The sequence below is a fragment of the Mesoplodon densirostris genome, chromosome 1, assembly GCF_025265405.1.
Source record: "Mesoplodon densirostris isolate mMesDen1 chromosome 1, mMesDen1 primary haplotype, whole genome shotgun sequence".
NCBI lineage: Eukaryota > Metazoa > Chordata > Mammalia > Artiodactyla > Ziphiidae > Mesoplodon > Mesoplodon densirostris.
In genome coordinates this window covers 79139724-79157693 of record NC_082661.1, presented here as the reverse complement: position 1 = coordinate 79157693, position 17970 = coordinate 79139724, and the positions used below count along the sequence as shown (strand labels likewise).

The following is a 17970-nucleotide window of genomic DNA, read 5'->3' as shown; positions in this document are numbered from 1 at the left end:
CAATCTAACAGCAGCTGCACCCCACACCCTGCCTTCCCATCTGCTGTCAGAGATGAATCACCCATTCTCTTTTTTTTCTTTGTGTGTGTGTTTAAAAGAAAATCAACAAATGTTTATTGAGATGTCATAAAGTACAAAATAGATTTTTAAATGCTTGAGATAAAAATCACGGAATTGTTTATGTCAGTAAAAATATTAACTTTAATATGCTGTCTTTTGTGTACGGAAATGATGGTCTTGATTTACTATCAGTAGGACATTCCCTTTGATTTGTTTACTTAACTAGTGATTAAAAAACTCTTACCTCCTGAAGCAATTAAATGGATAGTGTTGGTCTCACTAACATGTTTGGACCATCTGATTCACATGGAGGTAGATAAATCTGAGAAACGTGAAACTAATAAAAACAGATAATTGCAAAATTACAAAGCACACTGGATGAAACAGGGCTAAAATCACTTGCCTATACTGCTTTGTGAGAGTGTACATTGTAACAACTCTTTTTAATTAATTTTTTTTAACAGTAGGTCATTGTTGGTTATCTGTTTTATTTTATTTTTTAAACTTTATTTTATTTATTTTTTATACAGCAAGTTCTTATTAGTTATCTATTTTATATATATTAGTGATATATATGTCAGTTCATATATCCCAGTTCATCCCACCACCACACCTGCAGCCACTTTCCCCCCTTGGTGTCCATATGCTTGTTCTCTACATCTGTGTCTCTATTTCTGCCTTGCAAACTGGTTCATCTGTACCATTTTTCTAGATTCCACATATATGCATTAATATACGATACTTGTTTTTCTCTTTCTGACTTACTTCACTCTATATGACAGTCTCTAGGTCCATCCACGTCTCTACAGATGACCCAATTTCGTTCCTTTTTATGGCTGAGTAATATTCCATTGTATATATGTACCACATCTTCCTTATCCATTTACCTGTCGATGGGCATTTAGGTTGCTTCCATGACCTGGCTATTGTAAATAGTGCTGCAGTGAACATTGGGGAAGAATCAATATTGTGAAATTGACTATACTACCCAAAGCCATCTACAGATTCAATGCAATCCCTATCAAATTACCAATGGCATTTTTTACAGAACTAGAACAAAAAAATCTTAAAATCTGTATGGAGATACAAAAGACCCCGAATAGCCAAAGCAATCTTGAGGGAGCTGAAGGAATCAGACTCCCTGACTTCAGACTACAAAGCTACAGTAATCAAGACAATATGGTACTGGCACAAAAAGAGAAATATAGATCAATGGAACAGGATAGAAAGCCCAGAGATAAAGCCACACATCTATGGTCAACTAATCTATGACAAAGGAGGCAAGGATATACAGTGGAGAAAAGACAGTCTCTTCAATAAGTGGTGCTGGGAAAAGCAGACAGCTACATATAAAAGAATGAAATTAGAAAACTCCCTAACATCATACACAAAAATAAACTCAAAATTAATTAAAGACCTAAATGTAAGACTGGACACTATAAAACTCTTAGAGGAAAACATAGGAAGAACACTCTGACATAAATCAGAGCAAGATCTTTTTTGACCCACCTCCTAGAGTAATGGAAATAATAATTAAAAAACCAAACAAATGGGACCTAATGAAACTTAAAAGCTTTTGCACAGCAAAGGAAACCATAAACAAGATGAAAAGACAACCCTCAGAATGGGAGAAAATATTTGCAAATGAATCAACGGACAAAGGATTAATCTCCAAAATATATAAACAGCTCAGGCAGCTCAATATTAAAAAAAACAAACAACCCAATCCAAAAATGGGCAGAACACCTCAATAGACGTCTCTCCAAAGAAGACATACAGATGGCCAAGAGGCACATGAAAAGCTGCTCAACATCACTAATTATTAGAGAAATGCAAATCAAAGCTACAATGAGGTATCACCTCACACCAGTTAGAATGGGCATCATCAGAAAATCTAAAAACAACAAATGCTGGAGAGGGTGTGGAGAAAAGGGAACCCTCTTGCACTGTTGGTGGGAATGTAAATTGATACAGCCACTATGGAGAACAGTATGGAGGTTCCTTAAAAAACTAAAAATAGAACTACCATACGACCCAGCGATCCCACTACTGGGCATGTACCCAGAGAAAACCATAATCCATTCTCTTATCTGAAACCAATCATTCCATTCACACAATAATTCTATCCCTCTCTCTACTCAAGCACATTGATGCACGTTTTCCCTCTCCTTTCTCTGCCTCTTACATCACCAAGTTTTTGCTCTCCACTGGCTCATTCTTATCAATTTACAAACAAGCCATTATTTCTTTCACCTTAGGAGAAAAGTCTCCTGACTTCACTTTCATCAGTAACTATTGCTCTTTGCAGCAAAAATTCCTTGAAAGAATTGTTCCTACTTGAGCTTTCAACCTGTCTTTTCCCATTCTCCTTTACATGTACTCCAATCAGACTATTGTTCCAGCACTCCACTGAAGCTGCCCTGGTCAAAGTCACTGATAAACTCCACATACCTAAATCCAATGGTCAGTTCTCACTCCTCATCTTAGTTGACCTACCAACAGCATGTGACACAGTCCCTTCCTCCTCTACTGCCCTCCGGGATACCACACTCTCTTGGTTTTCCTACCTCACTGATCACTCCTCAGACTCTTCAGTTGGTTCCCTCTCCTCTCTTAGACCCCATCATATTGGAATGTGCAAAGGCTCAGTCTGTGGCCCTCCTCCTTTCTCAATCTAAATCCACTCCTTGGTGATTTCATTCAGTTCATGGTTTTAAATACCACGTATTGGTTGACAGTCATCTGATTTCTATCTCCAGTTCAAACTTCTCTCTTGAACTTTTCAGAAACATATTTTCAACTGTTTATTTGATATGTGCACTTGGATATCCAATAAACATCACACTTTCAAGATGTCCACATTCAACTCCTGATCTGCCTCAGCTAATGCCTACACCCTTCCAGGAGAGTGAAATGAAAGATCAGCTCTTAGAAGAGCTGTGCATTCAGAAGACGCTGAGTGGGAGCAGATGGGGTGACTGGAAGGGATACATATTTTCGGAAAAATTTGGCCAGGGGAACTCCTTGGTTCCCTCATGTTCACTCAGCCTTTCACTTTGTATGTGTGCAGCTTTCAATCTAAAAAGCTTCTCCTCTGACAACTGTGACTTGGGGGAATTACGGTGTTGAGATGCTGTGGAACTTCTGAAATCTGTTGCATAGTAAGTAATGCTTTTCTCTTCTTCCACTCTGACTTCCTTTTTCACACACAGTGGCTACTAGCTTGCAGGTGAGAGGTATTACCAGCCTACTGGATGCTTCCCAGTAGCCTTGATCAAGAAGTATTTAAATTATAAAAGTCTTGAAGGTTGTGCCACAGTAATCTCTGATATATTATTTAAGAATTTAGATTTTTGAAACAGCTTATTATTATGAGAGCAAAAAGTGTTATTGTAGAAAATCTGGAGAAAAAATATGGTAAAAATGAAAATAAGAATTACCTATGGTCTCACTAATAAATAAGCGCTATAAATATTTTGATATCATTGTTTCTGTGCATGGTTATAATACTTATAATGAAGTTTTAAAAAGTGTAAGTTTTCAAAATTTGAGTATTCTTTGACTATAATTAGGCAGTCTGATTTTTGCCTCTCAATTACGTTGCCTACATATATTCAGAAGTGATTTAACAAAACATGGTGACACTGTACATATTTTGGTGGCACTTCCTTTTACTATGTCCTATGGTTAACTTAGGGATGGTTACTGCATGTGTTATCTTCTGTTTTTCTTTCAGCCTTACTTTGCAACTAGACATCCTTACCACTCTGCCTGTCCCCTACATCCCACCTATCACAGATGACTAATCCCAATCCTCATCAGTGAGTGTTAACCTTTATCAAAGTTTTCCTAAGAAAAGATCTCTCCTATCGTGTATAGGGCAGGCATAGTGCCCTTAATAGCAGGATGCAGGCGCCTGGAGTAAGGCCAGAACCTCCTTTGGAGTTATCTGTTCAAGTCAGGAAGGCACCTGAAGGACAAACACAGCTGCAGGTACTGGGGAAAGTCTGGTCTGGCAGGTATGTCATCTCACTTGCAAGCCATGTGAAGAGACACTGGCAGAGTTCTAGCAAAGCAAACGGTTGCAATTAGAGGTGGTGGAAGTGTATTGCATGAGGTAGAGTAATGGAGTCACCCTAACAGCACAGCAAAGAGGTGGAAATAATAATTATTACCATTTAAATAAGTGGTGCTGGGAAAACTGGACAGGTACATGTAAAAGTATGAGATTAGATCACTCCCTAACACCATACACAAAAATAAGCTCAAAATGGATTAAAGACCTAAATGTAAGGCCAGAAACTATCAAACTCTTAGAGGAAAACATAGGCAGAACACTCTATAACATCAATCACAGCAAGATCCTTTTTGCCCCACCTCCTAGAGAGGTGGAAATAAAAACAAAAATAAACAAACGGGACCTAATGAAACTTCAAAGCTTTTGCACAGCAAAGGAAACCATAAACAAGACCAAAAGACAACCCTCAGAATGGGAGAAAATATTTGCACATGAAGCAACTGACAAAGGATTAATCTCCAAAATTTACAAGCAGCTCATGCAGCTCAATACCAAAAAAACAAACAACCCAATCCAAAAATGGGCAGAAGACCTAAATAGACATTTCTCCAAAGAAGATACACAGACTGTCAACAAACACATGAAAGAATGCTCAACATCATTAATCATTAGAGAAATGCAAATCAAAACTACAATGAGATATCATCTCACACCAGTCAGAATGGCCATCATCAAGAAATCTAGAAACAATAAATGCTGGAGAGGGTGTGGAGAAAAGGGAACACTCTTGCACTGCTGGTCGGAATGTAAATTGGTACAGCCACTATGGAGAACAGTATGGAGGTTCCTTAAAAAACTACAAATAGAACTACCATATGACCCAGCAATCCCACTACTGGGCATATACCCTGAGAAAACCATAATTCAAAAAGAGTCATGTACCAAAATGTTCACTGCAGCACTATTTACAATAGCCCGGAAATGGAAACAACCTAAGTGTCCATCGACAGATGAATGGATAAAGAAGATGTGGCACATATATACAATGGAATATTACTCAGCCATAAAGAGAAACAAAATTGAGCTATTTGTAATGAGGTGGATGGACCCAGAGTCTGTCATACAGAGTGAAGTAAGTCAGAAAGAGAAAGACAAATACCGTATGCTAACACATATATATGGAATTTAAGAAAAAAAAATGTCATGAAGAACCTAGGAGTAAGGCAGGAATAAAGACACAGACATACTAGAGAATGGACTTGAGGACACGGGGAGGGGGAAGGGTAAGCTGTGACAAAGTGAGAGAGTGTCATGGACATATATACACTACCAAACGTAAAATAGATAGCTAGTGGGAAGCAGCCACATAGCACAGGGAGATCAGTTCGGTGCTTTGTGACCACCTAGAGGGGTGGGATAGGGAGGGTGGGAGGGAGGGAGACGCAAGAGGGAAGAGATATGGGAACATATGTATATGTATAACTGATTCACTTTGTTATAAAGCAGAAACTAACACACCATTGTAAAGCAATTATAGTCCAATAAAGATGTAAAAAAAATAAAAATAAAAAAATAATTATTACCATTTATTAAACAAATACGACAAATAATAGTACCTGACTCACAAAACTGTAGTGCATATTAAGTAAGATAATGTATATAAGCCTTGTAGCAATAAGACTGACATACAGTAGTCCCCCCTTATCCACAGGGGATCGGTTCCAAGACACCCCAGTGGATGCCTGAAACCATGAATAGTACTGATGAAATAAAATTTTTTGTGTGTGTGTGATATGTGGGCCTCTCACTGCTGTGGCCTCTCCCGTTGCGGAGCACAGGCTCCGGACGTGCAGGCTCAGTGGCCATGGCTCACGGGCCCAGCCGCTCTGCGGCATGTGGGATCTTCCTGGACCGGGGCACGAACCCGTGTCCCCTGCATCAGCAGGCGGACTCTCAACCACTGTGCCACCAGGGAAGCCCCTAAAATTTTTATTTTAAAGCAGGACAAGAAAATTCAAGCATAAAATTCTCTCTCTCTCTGTCCGTTTGGGCCTCCTCCCTCCCCCTTTAGTGTGCCGTGTTCATCTGCATTATACATTAACCAGACCTCCTCAAAGGTGGGAATGCCTGCTCAACCGCAAACGTCAATTTTTTCCCCCTTTCTTCGACACTAACGTTTTCTTCTTAACTTGGTAAGTGAATTTTCGTTGACAGTACCAAACCTTATATATACCCTACATACATTATCTATGACAAAGTTTAACTTATAAATTAGGCACAGTTAAAGATTAACAATAACTAATAATAAAATAGAACTGTAATAATATACCGTAAAAGAAGTTATGTGAATGTGGTCTCCCTGTCTCTTTCTCAAAATATCTTACTGTACAAATTTAATGACTTTCTCTTTTAACTACGCACTAATCATGCACTAGGGCCAAAATTGTTGCAGTTTGAGGTGTGACAGCAAAACTAGCACAAATGTCATTTTCTTTCTTTACAATTTCACGAACAGAAGATTCGTCCTTACCGTAGATCTTAGCAAATTCAGCGTACGATTTTTTTTCCTTTCCTTACTAAGTCGAGAACTTTCACCTTTCACTTAGAGGAAGCACTTTACAGCTTCTCTTTGGCATATCCGAATTGCCAGTATCACTACTCTAGCTCTTTAGGGCCACTGTTCAGTAAAATCATGGTGACTTGAAGGCAGCGCCTGCCTATCATATATCGCCACCGTCCGTCTGATAACCAAGATGGCCGCTAGGTGACTAATGGGCGGCTACACTCCACAAACAGACGATCCACGCTATTCACACCCCAGCCAGACAGCGCGAGATTTCATCACGCTACTCAGAAGGGTGGGCAATTTAAAATTTAGGAATTGTTTACCTCTGAAAATTTTCATTTAATATTTACGGATGGAGAGTAACTAAAACCATGGAAAGCAAAATCATAGATAAAGGGGGACTACTGTACAGAATATGCTCAATAAATATGCATTAACGAATAATGGATACTTATTATTAACTATCTTTATTTAGCATTGGAGAACAGATTGTCATTTATGGTGAGTAGGAGAGAGACCTGCTTCCATGGCTTCTTAGACTTTTAGATACTGCCTGTTCATGAATTCCCTGAACTCTGTGATCCGTTCACTTCATGTTGGATCCCAACCACACAGTAAGTCTCTTGTTCCCAGGCTCTTTCTATTCATCACACATTAGGATACCTGGGTTCTAATTCTGGCTCTGTCACAAACCAGTTGTATGAATTTAGGCAAGTCACCTTTCCCTGCTAGACCTCAATTTACTCACCTCTAAAATTAGGGGGGTTTTAGAGATTATCATACTAAGTGAAGTAAGTCAGACAGAGAAAGATAAATATCATATGGTATCACTTATATGTGGAATCTAAAAAATTATACAAATGAACTTTTTATAAAACAGAAACAGACTCACAGACTTAGAAAACAAACTTATGATTACCAAAGGGGAAAGGTGGGGGGAGGGATAAATTAAGAGTTTGGGATTAACATATATATACTACTATATATAAAATAGATAATCAACAGGGACCTACTATATAGCACAGGGAACTCTACTCAATACTCTGTAATATCCTATATGGGAAAAGAATCTGAAAAAGAATAGATATAAGTATATGTATAACTAAATCACTTTGCTGTACACCTGAAACTAACAAAATAGTGTAAATCAACTATACTCCAATACAAAATACATTTTTTTTAATGTTAAGAAAAGAAAAAAAATTTAATAAAGTTAGGGGGGGTTGCTAAGGTCTCTAAAGTCCTTTCCAACTCTATGATTCTGTAATGCTATTTCCACCTCTCAAAATTCAGCAGCAAGTAACTGAAGATCAGTGTCGGCCTGGTCTGCTAGCATAGGAGCTACATGGTCTCCACGGGATTTAATTTAGAATTATTTCCTCCCTAGAATGAATGCCCAAAAAGAAACTGCCAATATGACCATTTTAATGGTCACTGGCACATACCATGTTATGTTAATGGCCCTGGACCTAGATGATGCTCTCCCCAACTCCCACCCTCCAGCCCCAACCTGAACCCCACTTCAGAGATAATGGTGCCTCAATGAAACCAGCAAAATGGAGCTATAATGCTTACTCTGGGATAATTCACCCTCTCTATGATTCTTATTTCAAAAAATATTAGCTACATGCTGCATCTCTTCAATTTTATGACAATTCATGAGGACCACAGGTCTGATAAAAGTTTGATAAAGCATTTCTTTATCTATCTATATTTTGTACATCTATAATTAGGAATTTCAACAGATTGTATTATCAGTTGAGCTCTGTCACCAAGGACAAGTGAAGTTCAAAGATATTGCACTGTTTTGGAAAATATCCACTTCTCAAACACATTACAGCAGTATTTCCAAAATTTTAGCCATTTACATGCCACCTTCACAATCTTGACCATATCTGCATATTATCTGTAATAGTAGTTATTTAATCATTTCCTTAAAATCAATGGTAAAGTGGCTCACTTTCTTTTTACTTAACATCTTTCTGGGCAATAATATCCATGAAATCATACATTTTAAAAGCTAATTATATTTTTAATGCACATTAAACTAAGCACAACTCAAATTTTCAGTTTGGATATGTGACACCTAAAATCAGTAGTTTGTATACCATACTTTGGGCAAATGATATTAGTATGTAACTGATATTTAAGCTATGATCATCTCTTTCTGTTCTTCAGACATAGAAGAATGATAGCATCAGATAATATTCTTACTTTTAAATTCGTCTACTCCACTGAACTCTATAAACAGAGCAAATCACAACATCCTGAAAAAATAGATGTCACTGTCAATAACAAGAAACAGAGTCCCCCATATAGAGAGGCAACAAATACAATACACATAAATATGGAATGAGTTTACAACAAAAGTTTGAATGTCCATTCCTGTTAAAATTCTTCAACCCATAGAACTTAAAATATTAGGAAATAAAAGCATTTACAATGAACATTTTATTTTGAAAAGCTGTCATTCTCTGCAAAAGATTAAGGGACAAGAAAATAGTACATGTGCTGTGTTCTGGGAAAGCGGTCAGTGAAATTTTGGAATGGGAGAAGCCATGGAATTTCAGAAATATTTTGAAATGCACACACTTATTCTTAAGGAAAATTCCAGGTTCTAAACCCAAACTTAGATCACATAGCACTTAAGGGGGGATTGTTACAGCTTAACAAATCAGGCGTGCTCATTACACAGTATTATTTTATGTGAGATTTTATAATATCCATCATAATTTACATATAGCTTTTTTTAACTTCAAAAAATAATTTTTTTAGAGTTTAAAGTAGTTATTGTCTCCCTACTCATGCAAGTGGATGCTATAAAATTCTGGAGTCTTGTTGGGGAAAGAACTTGAAGAATTCATCTCAGACTCAAAAAGACATTTGAAGTGGAGAGTAAATTATTGCTAGAATAATTTAAAGTGTTTTGTTTCTTTTGAGGCTGCAGGTTGACAGGATTTGGACAAAGGAGGTGGGAAGACAGAAGTAAATTATTTTGGTCAGTGGAATATAAAGACTTGACTTGGCTTTTGTTTACAACTGTTGTGTTATCCAAGTGGTAAATTAACCTACACCCACCCTTACCCAAAATAATGCACACCGTACAGTCATGTAATCTACTGACACACCACTCAGACTTAGGGGTGCACAGCTTCTGTGGTACAATTACTAATACTCTTTTTGGTTCACTTGAATTCAAGGTCAAGGAGGAAAGAGGAGAAAGAACAGAATCTTGAGACTATGATGAAGCATCATGTATAGACTTGTACAGCAACAGTGATTACGTGTGAAGAATTAAAAATGTTCTTAACAATGAGGTATCAGCCAACCAAAACCGAATATTGTTTCTCATAAGAGTACTAGCTGCACTAGGTAAAAAGAAAAGGCAGAGGGAGATAGAAGCAAACAGATGCCATTATGTTGTGACATAAAGTCCCCTCCCTTCTGATCCTGCCTCTCTTTGCACCCTCACCCACCTGCAAATTCCAAACAATTCTAAAGGTTTTAATCTGTGGCTTTAAAAAGTCATCTGGACCCCTAATTTTAAATGCTAAAATTGGTTAATGAAAAGACTCTTTTGAAAAGAAATACGAAGGATTTTAATTTTTCATACTTTATCTCTACATAATGCTTCTCCACATCCTGAATTCCCCTCGGGGTTCATTCCAAATGAGAAGAGCAATTTTTCAGCCTTATCTGTTTCCTGGCAAAACTATTGAGGCCATGATAAAAGTGGAGGCCATGATAAAAGTAACAGTTTCTGTTATCACTACCTATGTACTCCAGGCAAACGTCCCAAGGTTAATTTTTCAAATAAGTAATCCCAATTCCTGTAATCAAACATCATAATTCTGTGATAAATAAAGCCAGATGTTCACTAGCAGCAGCTCTAGCAAGTCTCATGACTTGAGGACTTTATTATTTAAACCTTTTTTTTTTTTCTTTTTTGGCAGCCCAGCAGGGTGTGGGGGATCTTAGTTCCTTGACCAGGGATGGAACCTGCGCCCCCTGCAGTGGAAGCCCGGAGTCTTAACCACTGGACCACCAGGGAAGTCCCCATTATTTAAGCCTTTAAAAGAAACTGCTTTTGGGACTTCCCTGGTGGCATAGTGGTTAAGAATCCGCCTGCCAATGCAGGGGACACGGGTTTGAGCCTTGATCCGGGAAGATCCTACGTGCCGTGGGACAATTAAACCCGTGCTCCACAACTACTGAGCCTGCATTCTAGAGCCCGCGTGCCACAACTACTAAGCCCGTGCGCCTAGAGCCTGTGCTCTGCAACAAGAGAAGCCACTGCAATGAGAAGCCGGAGCACCGCAACGAAGAGTAGCCCTCGCTCACCGCAACTAGAGAAGGCCCGCGCACAGCAACGAAGACTCAACGCATCGAAAAATAAATTAAAAATTAAAAAAAAAAAAGAAACTGGTTTCTTTTCTCCTCTTCCTAATAACCTAACTTTACTGCTGTAGGTGGTCCTTCTGCCCTCCCCCTCCCTTTCTGGGCAGTTTTCAGAAGTGCAAATGTTCTTAGAGCTCCAAAGTTATTTCAATGTAGAGAAGACCACCAGGTGGATCCACAATTTACGAAAATACTTCCTTAAAAACTATGTCATCTTTTATACCCACATCTACTGCGTTTTTGTCATTAAAAGGGTGATACTCACGTTTATCTCGAAGAAGAGGAAATACACTATAAAACTAGCAAATCTAACTCTGAAAAAAGTTAATTATAGAACAACCTCCCTGAAATATACTGTTTCTCATAAACGGCCTCCGTTTCAGGAAGTACGAATTTGAAAGAAAACATATCCTGGTATTGTCTCAGAGTTTGATTGTGTAATTCAATTCCGGGACTTTCAGCAGTTCTGCACCATAAGACACGCCCCTTTAGGAATTGCTTTAGTGAAAGGTATTCTGGGAGTTGTATTACTACAGAAAAGTTCCTTCTTCTAAAGAAAGTGCAAGAAAACTCCTTATTTGGACTAAGTCAGAATGGAGAGCCAGTCCCCTTGAGAGCCGAGGAAAGAGACTGTTAGTAAGAAACAATGAACATGACATTGTTTTTGATCTATTATCAAAAGAAATTCACGTTACAGCACCATTCGGCGCTCCATCTATTTTAGAATTAGTGTGCAGAATTGAGCTTATTGTCACAAGGACACCTACATTACCAACTTTTTTGAATTGAAAAATGAAATTGGGATTGACAAGTATACACTGATGTGTATAAAATTGATGACTAATAAGAACGTGCTGTATAAAAAAATAAATTAAATAAAATTTAAAAATAAAAAAAAATGAAGTTGGAATTTATCTCATAGAAAATCTCATTGGGCTGATTGGCTTAACAGTGAGGACTGTCAACTAGTGTTATACAGTGGATATCGTCCTTCAACCTAAATCTGCAGCTCCAAATTTTGACAAAAAATATCAAAAGTACATGAAAAGATTTTTAAATGTTTAACAACATTTTATTGGAAAAGTTGTTGACGTCAACAATATTTTAATTTCCTCAGTCCTTTCTGAGCCTGCTGGATTAAAGAAGTGTCCTCTCCAGTGAAGAAGTAAGAGATTTCATTAGTAGTAATTTGATAAGTCTTGGTAAAGCCTTTTGATATAGTTCCCCAAAATTCAGAAACTGAATGACGAATAAGTGGGTGACAAATCCTTCAGCAAGCTGGATGGTTTCCAACTCTGCTTCTCAACAAAACAGAAAAAGAAACTACTTAAGTATTCAGCTACTAAGTATTTTAAGTACTACTCAGTATTTAGACAACTTAAAAAAATTTTTTATGATAGATCACTATATAATTCTTAATATATGACCTTAGAAGAAGTTCAAATAACCAATGAACTAATTTTTAAAAACCTTATAAATCTCACTGAGAAATGCATTTTCCATAAAATCTAATTCTGTTTAATAGTTATTCACCAGAATATATCATTTATTTTTGTCTTTCTAATCTATTATGAATTCATAATCCTTGTAATGTATAACTCTGTATTTAAAAAATTAGCACTTAAAGTCTATGGTCAGAGGAAATAAAAATGAAATTTAAAAATGTTTAATTTTAATATGCACGTTTTTATTGTAAAGAAATATGATTTTTTTTTTTTTTTTTGGCTGCTTGGCTTGCAGGATCTTAGTTCCCCCACCCAGGCCCTCAGCAGTGAAAGTGCGGAGTCCTAACCACTGGACCGCCAGGGAATTCCCAAGAAATATGATTAAAATAACTTTCAAGCATATAAACTACTAATATTAGGAGAAAATTCTATGGAGAAAGTGGAATGGAAATAAAAGTTAAAGGAGATGAATAATATAAACTTTCCAGTTGTTAAACTTGTACATGTACAAGAACTTGTACCTGTGTTTTTAAATGGATGATGGGGTCAGCAAATTACTAGCATATATAATTTCCATTGGGTACATCTAAAAGAGTTATTAAACATCTGAATTAGATCCCTTGCAAATATTTAAAGTGATGATAAAAGATGGATATCAACTTAAAATTGTGTGAGAGGGTTGTTTTTGTAAAATTCTGTTTGAGAGTAAATGAGCAAAAATGTTAGAAATTCAGTATTCTAGAGCCTAAAAGAGGGCATTGGATACTTGGGAATGGAAAGAGAGAAAAGGGTGCTGATACTTTTATCATCCTTATTTGAGGGATGCAATGAGGCATTTATCTTCCCTACTATCTGGACAACAGTTGAATCTGTCTCCAATAGCGATTTCTGGTAGAATTCCCAGAGCCATGGAAACACAAAGATAGAATGTCTCATTTATGATCACAATGTTGAGCTTTAGAAAGATTTCAAAGATAAAAATTCTTTGAGATGGAAAACTAATAATGCAAGCCTCAACTATTGTGAGATGTACACTCATAAAAGAAGTACATTATGATACACTTTGAAAAACTGGTTGCACCATCATATTCATTTTTATTTTCTAGGTTTGACTATTTTCTAATCCTGACTATAAATCGCTAAAACAAGCTGATATCATTCATTCAAATAACATGTTTAGAGCATTTATATTGTGCCTAGTGTTACATTGGTGCCATGGATTCAGACTGACCACGTAAGAAATACCCTTAATGCAATCACAGCGACAGATGGATTGGTGGATATATGGCTAAAAATTACCTGGAAAGATAGGAGTTAGCTCATAATATGAGAGCTTTGTGTTTAATTCTAAGGAGTTTGAACTTTTATCTTGAAAACACTGGGGAATCATAGAAAAATTTAAGGAATATAGTAAATCATATAACTATTTTAGAAAGAATGCTCATTGTAGTAGGAAGGTTGGATTATGGGACAAGGTTTATTTTAGGGGAAAATCATGGTAGTGGATGGATTAGAGGACAAGACTGGAGTTAGGAAATTGAGTTAGAAGACTGCTGCACTGGTCTATACCTTGGTGATGACTGGGCTTAATTAATAAGAATAACAGTAGAAATAAAAAGCAGAAAGAAATACCGGCTTCCCTGGTGGGGCAATGGTTAAGAATCCGCCTGCCAACACAGGGGACCCAGGTTTGAGCCCTGGTCCAGGAAGATCCCACATGCCGTGGAGCAACTAAGCCCGTGTGCCACAACTACTGAGCCTCTGCTCTAGAGCCTGCGAGACACAACTACTGAAACCTGCGTGCCACAACTACTGAAGCCCACGTGCCTAGAGCCCGTGCTCTGCAACAAGAGAAGCCACCGCAATGAGAAGCCCGTGCACTGCAATGAAGAGTAGCCCCTGCTCGCCACAACTAGAGAAAGCCCGTGCACAGTAATGAAGACCCAACACAGCCCAAAATAAACAAAGTAAATAAATTTTTTTTTAAAAGTAGAAAGAAATATTTAAGAGATAGGTTCACAGGCCTGTGTGAGAAACATAGAAGTATGGGTAAATGACTTAGAGGCTGTCCAAAAACAATAACTGTAGTTAGAGATTACCAAGGGAGGATGTGAAAAGTCACAAAAAGCAAGTGTGGTAATATCAGTATTCATGCCAGAAGAGAGGGGCCACAAATGAGATGGGGAAAGAATGTATAGATCACAGCAGAGAAAGCAAAACAAAATTATGCTCTAAAAACAGGATTGGCTGTATAATCTGTGGGATCTCTTGTCCAAAAATTATTAAGAATTTCAAGATGGTGACAGCAGAGCCAAGCATGAGGCCCTGAGTATGGGGCCCTGTGCCACCGCTCAGGTCACACCCTCATGAAGCCAGCCCTTCCTAAAAGCCAGGTAGGTGGGAGCGGTTGGGTCATATCTCAATAAAGTGGGAGTGGTCAACAGTACCAAATGATGCAGAGAAGTGAGAAGGATGAGGATAGAAAAGTGTCCATTGGCTTGGCAAGTAGGTCAAGGATAGTTTTAACAAGAACAAATTCAGTGGAGTAGTGGTAGAAAGGAGACGAAATATTTTTAAAATCGTAGTAAGATATATAGAGTAGAAAGAGAATCTTTCCATCTAAGCCTACATTAAATAAAATATCCAGGTGGAGCCTATTTTTGGAGGGGGTTACATTCTTTGCAAAGGTCTTCAGTGATGGAGCAATATGATCTCAAGACCAACTTAACCCTTTTATTGTATAACTAATTACATAATAAACATGAAGGCCACAAACAGCAGGGAATAGTGATATTTCTATGGGCATAATGGTCAGAATGTCATTCTGGAACTTTCTTCTCAGAATTAGTTGTCAGCACAATGATGATAAGCATAAAGAAAGAACCAGAGATGGAGAATAAAAAGAGAACTTATTCCAGGTATGGCATTTTTCTGGGGAAAGACTTTCTGTTTTATTTTATGAGAAAATGAAATTATTGTATTATAAGTTAAATAATGTATATTGTCTAATCCCTCATTAGTAGTATAAAGTTGTTATTTGTTAGGATGCTAGTAATTCATTAGATTTTAAAAATTAATGGAAAAGCACTGGGACTTCCCTGGTGGCGCAGTGGATAAGACTCTGTGCTCTCAATGCAGGGGGCGTGGGTTTGATCCCACGTGCATTCCATAACTAAGAGTTTGCAGGCCGCAACTAAGGAGCCCGCCTGCCACAACTAACACCCAGTGCAACCAAAAAAAAAAAAAAAAGTTAATGGAAAAGCACTAACAAATGAAATGTAAATATTTAAATATAATATTAAAGAGGAGGAGGTTTTGGGTTTTTATTTTCTTTCTTACTAAAAATTACACTAATAAGGAGTACTATATGACAAAGTTTAGATTTAACAAGGCAAAATTAAGTTACTTGGTTTGGAGGATATGTGACAGGTAGAAATAATGCGTCCCTTCCCCCAAAACTGGCCCTTCTTTTCCTGCTTACATAGCTCTCATAATAAGTGACTGGGGATTCCAGGATCAGGATCCACTGGAGACTCTCATAATCCACTGGGCTCCTCTAATCAAAATACCTTTTTAGTGTTTTATTGTTGTCTAAAAATTACCACAAATTTAGCAGCTTAAAACAGTACACATTAAATGATCTGTTCAATGAACTAAATGTAAAATATTTATAAATGAAGATGCATTTTAAATGTCTATAAAATGATATTATAACTAGAGCATGGACATTTTGTAAGTATTTAAGAATTTAGAGGAAAAGTAATAAAGGTCCTTTGGTATACAAAAACAAAAAAACCCAGTACCTATTTATTATTTCAAGGTCTTGTCAGTCAGAAATCTGGGCACATTACAGCTGAGAACACTGCAGTTCTCGTGTGAGGCCTGGGGGGACTCCTTCAAAGCCCATTCAGGTTGTTGGCAGAATTCCATATATAGGACCAAGGTTGCCAATTTTCTTGGTAGCTGTTGGCTGGGGAACACTCTCAGCTCCTAGATGTCAACCACAGTTCCTTGCTGTGTGGTCTCTGTAGACAGTTCCTGACATGGATGTTTGCATCCAGGCCAGCAGGGGCATGTGTCCCTGACTTCCTGAAGGGCTGAGCCCTTTTAAGGATTCACATGTTTAGGTCTGGCCCAACCGGATAATCTCCCTTTGGATTCAAAGACAACTGATTAGAAACCTGGTCACAGGAAGATATCCTATCATATTCACGGATTCTGCCCACACTCAAGGCGAGGACATTTTACAAACTGTGTATACCAGGGGGTGGGAATCTTCGGGGCCGTCTTAGAATTCTGCCTACCACACAACTTCCCCATAACTGCCCAAGAAGGGGCCGGACAAATGGCCTGAGACAGCATGACTCCTTCTCTCCGTCCACCCTCCAGGTGTCCTACCTCTGGGGGCTCCAATTTTCTCCTCACCATCTGCTCACTCTCTTGAGAGCCTGAATTTTATTGCAGTTCTCCTCATGTGAAAAATATTGAGCATCAGAGCATTGAGACCTTTCTCTCAGGAGACTTCTTTCATTTGGTTCTTCTTAAAAAAGCTTTTTTGTGTGTGCATGGAACCATATTGCTTGCAAATGAGACCAAAATCCAAACAGTTTGAAAAAGTACACAATGAAAAATCTCTCCCACCTCCACATTCTGCCCTCTGTCTCCCAAATTCTTTTTCTCAGACTAACCGGTATTACAGTTCCAGTTCTTGGATCTCTTTGTAGATAGTTCATGCATTTACAGACATTTCCCCCCCACAAATACAGCATTTTTGTTCTGCACTTTGGTTTTTTGCTTTAGTGATGCATCCATCAGACCTTTCCACATAGATCTAAGTTGTTTTAACTGCAGATGCTTGACCCCAAAATAGGGAGAAAGTGAAGTCTAGACTAGTTTTTCTTCATTCTCAATACTTTGGGCCTACTCCTGTCTCCCATTTAGCGGATAATGGGAAAAGAGCTAAGTGAGTTATCTCAGTTGATTCTGAATGTTTTCACGGGTTGGCAGAGAGCTTCAGCCCTGAGATGAAGCACCCCTGAACTTAATCACTCTGAATCTGAACATCTTAGCTGGGCCGGGGAGAGTTAGATGAGTCTGTATCCAAGGTGCTTAGAGTACACTGAGCACAAGGCGAGTATCATATAACCCAGTTGCCACCAGGCAACACAAAAAAGCAACACTTTCTAATTTTTCTCTATAGTGTGCGATTGTATAACCACAAATTAGCTTCTTCTATTTTTGATTTTTAAGTGAAATATAGTAGACTTTCAGGTATATCAGCTTAGTTATGGGCTAGTGAAAGTATCTAAAAACAGTTTTTTAGATTGTTTCCATGGACAAATATTTTTGTAATTCCAAACATGGAAGTAACTGAATTAGAAATTATGTTGCAACCCATATCATGGAGGTGAGTGGTAGTGACAGAAGGGGAAACAGTTACTGAAGGGGACATCATCAATTGAATATGAGAGCTGAGACAAAAT

At 37.9% G+C, this 17970-nt stretch overlaps 1 protein-coding gene across 6 annotated transcripts in view; it reads right to left on the bottom strand.

Annotated features, from left to right (window-relative positions):
- ALPK1 (alpha kinase 1) overlaps window positions 1-17970 on the bottom strand; it is a 133951-nt gene that overhangs the window by 111742 nt on the left and 4239 nt on the right. For 5 of the 6 annotated variants that reach the window (XM_060105022.1, XM_060104996.1, XM_060105005.1 and 2 more), the window contains exon 1: window positions 11308-11451. The exons of the other annotated variant lie outside the window; for it this stretch is intronic. The gene's annotated coding sequence lies outside the window, so the exon portion shown is untranslated. Of the gene's footprint in view, window positions 1-11307; window positions 11452-17970 lie in introns of those variants that run through there. 6 annotated transcript variants of the gene reach the window in all.